Genomic DNA, 7,142 nt, shown 5'->3' with positions numbered 1-7,142 from the left:
CATTTTTGTAAACACAATATATGGAATCCTTTATTTTTTTCAAAATTTGTCGTTGGTTTAGAAACCTAGTACTGTCATAATGCTATGTGTTGAGGCCTCATTTGATAAAAGCAACCTAGCAAGCATATGGAAGACTCAAAACATTCTTGCACCAAAGATTCGCGAAAATAAATAAAACATATATACATGCGAAGTACAAGAATGAATAAATACAAAAGAGGAGGCAAGCCTAAGACTCGTCATCGGCTTCATGCCTCCAAGCCTCGCCAGTCCATCCGCTCCACCCCCCATAGTGTGAGGACCCCCAGCCAGAATCGCCCCAAAACTGAGGCTGTGGCCGCAACTCGGGGCTGGGCTCTCGAGCCACCGACACGGAACGTCGCCTACGCTCCGGCTCGGATCTCTCCCCAGAAGAACTCACCCCCACATCAGAACGGCGATGCCGTAGGGGCGAGTGCCGTGCCCGCTCTCTCTCCACAGGGCCGCGTCCCCCGAATCCCGACGGTCCCGCGTCGTCGGCCTCGGCTCGTCCGGTCCCCGTCTGAAGAAACAAAAAACGAAAATGAGTGACAAAAAGCCAAATGAAAAATACAGGTCAAAAAAAAAAACCGACACATTACCTGAGCAGACCAGGGGCTCCTGCAAGAAAGTGCAGATCGGGCCCGAACCAACGCGGACTTCAACCGGTTGATCACCCCCACCATCGCATTGGCCGTACGGGCCAGAACCTGAAAAGGGAATGTCAGTAACAAAAGAAAACAAAAAAATAAGAAAGATGCATAAATGCAAGGTGCATACCGCCTGTACTCCCTCAGGGAGCGGAGCATGGAAAACCCGGCTTTCCGGGACAGTCTCCACAACCTCGGATCCACTCTCCCCAATATATGAGATCCGAGCATCGGGAGGCACCCATCCCCCTAACAAAGGATCAAGACGCTCCTGCACAAAATACGATAAATATAAACACATGGGCACGAACATGAAACACTGCAAAAAGAATAAATAAAAATGAGCAACTTACAGCGCCGGGCTCCGGGAGACGAAGAGAATCCAGGATGAACTGTTGATAGCTAGCTCTCGCTATCACCAACTCCGTCGCCGGCACGCCCGTCCTCGAATGCACCCTCCAGGCCTCGCCTATCGAACGGGTAGACAGCATGGTTGCGGGTGGAGGCTGAGGCACCGAAAAGACTCCGACGGTCTGCATACGTACCCGCTCTCCTAGGTACCAGACAGGGTCACGACGGTCAATAAACAAAACCCGCATCTGGCTCAGGGTATAACTATCCCTGACCGAAGCATATCCACCCCTAAAAGAAAGCCATGGGGTCCAGACCACATATTTTGCGAATATAGACACAATCAGATCTCGCACACAAAAGCAATAAAAAAATTATGATGAGATACGAGATAAAGGAAAAGGTGCTTTACATGCTCGGGGTTCCCGTCCCGGATAAGATCCCACACGGTATCGGGCGGCGGACGCGCCGTCAGCTTCTTCTTCCAACCCCAACGACGAACGGCAGGGTACTCCAAAGGCCTTTGCCCCTTTCGGGGAGCCAGCCAAGGCAGATGCTCGAAAGCCCACAGCTACAAAAAAAAAAAACAAATAATACATCAAAGCCCAATAAGGCAAGAAAGCAAAAAGGAGAGCTAGGCACATACCTCAATCAGACGCGGCACTCCCGCTAATGCAATGACGAAATGGTGTCTACGCGGGTCCGAGTCTCGCACCGCCAAACTCATCTGGACCACGAGCGTTGCATAGCCCAAATCTCCGCAGCAATAGTCGCGTAGCAAAGACACGTGCTCCACCAAGCCTATCCACCTCGGGTCAAAGGTGTCAGTAGGACCCGACAGGAAAGTAGAAGTAATAAAGTGGAGGTAGAACAGCCGGGCCTGCCTCAAAGGCGACTCCTCCACCCCACGCTCCAAGCCCCACATCAGGTCAGCATAGGGTACCCCACGGGCCTGGTACGAAGGCAATCTCTCACCCAGCCACGAGCCCATAAGCCTAGTACCCTCAGGAACAGTCGGCAGCGGTCCATCCGACCTCAGACGAACGGGAATCCCTGTAAAGGTCAAGCCCGTCAAAGCAGTGTAGTCCTCGGGAGTAATCGTCATCTCCCCCCAAGGAAAGTGGAAAGTGTTGGTGGTATCCCACAACCATCTCATGAACGACCGCAGAAAAGATAGGGAGATGTTGAGTCGCAGTGTCTCCAAAAAAGTCTCAACCACCGGGAACAGCGAACTCTCCCTCACCAAGGCCTGAGCGTCCGAACTCAGGTAATCAAAGACAGTCTCTCTCATCGCTGCACCATAGCCACGAACTGTAGTATCCCTCCTCGCGTGAAGGCGGGTGGTCACATGATGCTCCAGGTCGTAGTGCAGGTCCCGACCGTCGTAGTACTCAGGACCCACCCATAGGGGTCCCGCACCAGTGGACTGGCGCGTCATGCCACGCTCCGCGTGGCCACCAGAGGACGGTGGCGACTCGTCAGACATGCTGGTCAACAATACAACAATAAGGCGTTATACCTTTAACAAAATTGGCACTCACGCCAATCCCTAAAGAGTGCATTCCGCTCATGAAATGGAGTCATACAATTCTTGTTCCCTAAAAACATGGTACTAAGTTCATATTGAGCAAAAAATTCCCTAAACAAAAATGAAGTCCAGCAAAATCGAAATTCTTCCATAATTTGTCACTCATGAATTATGAGGAACGCAAGCAATATACCAAGAACACCTACATTGCAAGAAAATACTAGAATCGTAGGTACACTTGGGGGCTAGTATAAATATGCCCAAATTCAACAAAAACCAACATACTTGCGAAAATTAACATGCACAAACTAATTAACATGTCATGTAGAACATTTTCAACTATCTAATTGAAAGGAAGGGGCACAAAATCAGAAAACCCCAAATCAATTTCAAGCTCAAGAACACTTGACGCAAATACTATAAATTGACAAAAAAAGCTTAAAATTACTGAAAATTACTTACATTGGGAGGATTAGGAAGTGATTTGGAGTAGAATTCGTGAAGAAAGATGAAGAAAACGAGTGAAAATATCAGTAAGATAAAAGGAAGTTTGAGCGAAAATGGTGGAAATGGGAAAGGAAGGAGACGGTCGAGTCTTTAAAAGACCAGTCTCCCCTTTGCATTTTCAACGCCCAGTCCTGGGCGTTAGAAATTCTCACGCCCAGAGCTGGGCGCTGAAAATACTTCCTAGACAGCGTATATTCGCTGTTGGGGCATGCGTGACTCCCCTCTTTGTGTAAGATATCCGTTGTCTTGATATTTCTTTCCCACATAAAAAAACGGTGTTGTAAAATCTCGTTGACAAAAAAAAATACACAGTGTGGGCCCACTTATAGGACACACCTAATCAGGAAATATTGCGACCCACCAACAGGTTGTAATCACGAAAGCCTTTTTTATTTTTATATATAGGCAAAATGAAAAGAAAGTAAGAAATTCAAAATAGGCTCGCCATCTTCAGCCGGCGGGGTCTGCGTTACAAGCCGCGCAGGTCCTCAGTTTTCGAAAAAAAAATCTTCAAAACAAAAGAAACACGCTCGCCATCTTCAGCCGGCGGGGTCTACGTCACAAACCGCGTACGTCCTTATTTTCAAAACATAAAAACAGATTTGTCCACTTCTATCGGACGGGGCGTCCACCCTTAGCGGACAGGCTCGCCATCTTCAGCCGGCGGGGTCTACGTCACAAACCGTGTAGGTCCTTATTTAAAAAAAAAAACCACAAACAAACTTCAAAACAGATTCGTCCACTCCTATCGGACGGGGTGTCCACCCTCAGCGGACAGGCTCGCCATCTTTAGCCGGCGGGGTCTGCGCCACTAACCGCGGAGGTCCTTAGTCGCTGCAGCGATAACTTTTTTCGGTTTTCCCTTTTTCCCAAAAATTAAAGGATTGGTTTTCTGTTTTTCCAAAAAAAAGAACGATGTGCTGGATTTTCCTTCTTTTTACGTCCCATAAAAACAAGGGGGTTTTCTTGCTTAGCTAACCCTGAAAATGAGAATCTTTTAAAAATATTTTACCTCGTGATTGGGCTTGGCCAGGCCCAGTTACACTTTATAGCTTTGATTTCGAAAACATCTGTAGCTACTCCCAATGACAAAGTGAGGGAGTTTCTACGCATCTTTACATACTTCCAATGACAAAGTGAGGGAGTTTCTATACTATCCGTTGACAAATCCCAATGACACGTTAGGGATATGTCGACACTTCAAGTGATGACCCTTAAGTCAAATGTTATCACTCAGGGGCTCGTGAGACCCTCGCAAAACAGGTCACATACACCATGGCTTGTGTGGCGCACTCCGTCCAGTACTTTGACCATCGTCTCATCCTGAGACTCAGTCAAAGTGGGGGCTAACTGTAGACACCTACTTTTGTCCCCATTCCCGAAAGGGAAGGTTCGATGATGAGAACATAAATCTCCACTTGGAAACGCATCTCCTATAAATAACGAATCTCAATCACCCTTTTCATTTCACCCGAACCTGCTATTTATAGAAACCTGTTAAAAATAGTAACTGCCGTAACAGGTAGTTACTAAAAGTGGCAAGACATAAAAGATAGAAACCTGTCAGAATTAGGTGTTTCACTCTGACATAAATCCTAAAAGAGATAAATCATATTCCTAGTATAATTCGAAAATAAGAGTTACGTATTAATTAAAATCCTAACGAGCCTAGAGTTCGTAACGGGCCCAGACGCATTCCGTCATAAAGTTAATACGCACTAAAAGACTCGGATAAGTCTCAAAGACTCCGTATTCCACGAGTCCAAATCTGACAAGGAAATACGGCCCAGATCCTATTTTCAACGCCTGGCTCTGGGCGCCGAAATCTTCGGCGCCCAGCCCTGGGCGCTGAAATTACCTGGATAACGTATTCTCTCATAATTCTTCTTGGATTAGAGCTCTAAAATTCTATCTTTCCACGAACTCTTCCCTATAAATATAGCCCCAAATTCGACGTGAAAAGGACAACACACAATTCATATTCTGAGTATTGACTCCAACCCCTAAGCCTAAGCCTCACGCTGCGAAATTGATCACGCGTTCTGTCGCAATCGATCCTATCCCTTGTAGCTGAAGAATTAAGCCCGGAAACTTGAGATTCGTTAAATAAAAGGAGAAATAGCAAAGCCGAAGTGGTTAGTTTTCTGAGAACCGTGACGCACCTCTCAAGGGTGCGTCGTAATGTGTCCCTTCGCATGATTTAATCGCTTTCCTCGCCCTTTTATAAAACTGTTAAACTATTAAATCTAATTGTTCTATCACGCCTAATAAAGATAATATATTGGGAAATTGAACTATCATGCTAGGTCCCTTAAATCAATCTAAACAAGATAATCACGATCGATCTAGTATTATGTGTTGCATATTGTTAAAATCAATTCAGATTAGTTTAATAGTTAACGCATGTCCCTTCAATTATGTATGCTGAGCTAGTAAGGATATCCTACCTCTGGAGTTATCGAAGAGCGAGTACTCCTCTCGGTAGTTACAGTCCCCCGAACCCTCAATCTCTACCTTGCGGGTGTACGTTGAGAGATCCCCACACTAGGGATCACAAGGGAACCTATGGCCGTCGTGGTCAAACATAATTGCACTCCCTTTATGTCACGATAACCGGGTTTTGTCAGTTTTTCTCATTGTCGTTAAAAACTGAATGGCGACTCCTATATTACTAGTCAATTGGGTGTAAACTCACAGGAAATCCAATTACACTTGATTTGACAAAAAGAAACTTCACGCCCACGAGGGACGAGGTCATGCATTAGCCTCATGCTTTTTCGACCCCCTCACAGAGGTGCAATGCCATAACCACTAAGGTTTGCTTGATATTGGTTGCCAAAGGTCCTCGGTCCATTGAATCCGGGAGGTGGCAATTGAGATGCACCATAAGGACCTCCCGAGTTCAAAGGATAACCCCCACTTGAGGCACCCCTAAATTGCCCATAAGAGTAGTTATAACCCCCTCCACCTTGATGGTTGGGATTATAACTCCCTTGGTTGTATTGGCCTTGATTGCCAAAACCTTGAGGTTGACCATAGGGCGCTTGGCTTTGATAGCCTTGTGCTCTATAGCCACCTCGATTTTGGCTATCATACCCACTTCCTTGGCCATAGCCTTGGTGGGAACCATACATGGGGCCTCTAGGTTGCCTAGCAAAATTTGGATTGTTAGGGTTATCATTCCTAGACCTCTTATTTACGGCATTAGCATACTCTACATCAAAATTGCCTTCATACGAAGGGCCATAATCCACAAATGACAAGTTAAGAACTAAGGGGCATGCACCGGGGGAGTGACTAAAGTCTTGGCAATTTTCGCAAAAGGAGGTGCCCGGAGGCATTGAGCCATAAGAACTAACCTTGATCTTCCCCTTAGAGAGAAGAGTGGCCGAGGGAGGTGGAATTGTAGATGGTGATGGCGGTTGGCTTGGTGTGTTTTCGAGCTTCTCCAATCGCGAGGTAAGCTTCTCTATCATCTGTGCTTGCTCTATGGCGTACACCAAACCCTTACCATCTTCACTCCTACCTTTCCCATCATAATTCCTTGTGCCTACATGCCAAGATTGGTAGTTTTGAACTACATCCTCAATGATTTCCTCTATTTGATCCTCAGTTTTGTTCATGATGGGGCCTCCCGCGCCCGCATCAAGACTTGTCTTCGAACTTGGACTCAACCCCAAGTAGAACGTTTGAAGCAACAACCATTTAGGGATCCCATGGTGAGGGAATTCCCTTTGGTACTCCTTGAAACGATCCCAAGCTTCAAAGAATGACTCATCTCGCCTTTGCTCAAAGGATTGAATCTTGTGGCGGCACTCCGCCGTCTTCCCATCCGAATAGAACTTGTTTAAGAATGCACTTGTCACCTTGGTCCAAGTGCGAAGTGAGTTGGGCTTGACCTCCTTGTCAAGCCAACCACTTGCTCTCCCAAGTAGAGAGAACCGAAACAATGTCAACCTCACGTAATCCGATGTGACACCATTGTGCTTGATTGTGTCACAATAGTGCTCGAATTGTTTGAGATGCTCCTGAGGTGATTCATTACTCTTCCCACAAATGGGGTGGCTTTGGACCAAATTGATCAAGGC

General features: G+C 46.5%; 1 pseudogene; it reads left to right on the top strand.

Moving 5' to 3' along the window:
- Positions 1-6,765: 6,765 nt before the first annotated feature.
- LOC130460336 (uncharacterized) lies at positions 6,766-6,866 on the top strand (annotated as a pseudogene).
- Positions 6,867-7,142: the final 276 nt, after the last annotated feature.

The sequence above is a fragment of the Spinacia oleracea genome, chromosome 4, assembly GCF_020520425.1.
Source record: "Spinacia oleracea cultivar Varoflay chromosome 4, BTI_SOV_V1, whole genome shotgun sequence".
Classification (NCBI taxonomy): Eukaryota; Viridiplantae; Streptophyta; class Magnoliopsida; order Caryophyllales; family Amaranthaceae; genus Spinacia; species Spinacia oleracea.
This window is presented reverse-complemented; position numbering and strand designations above follow the sequence as displayed.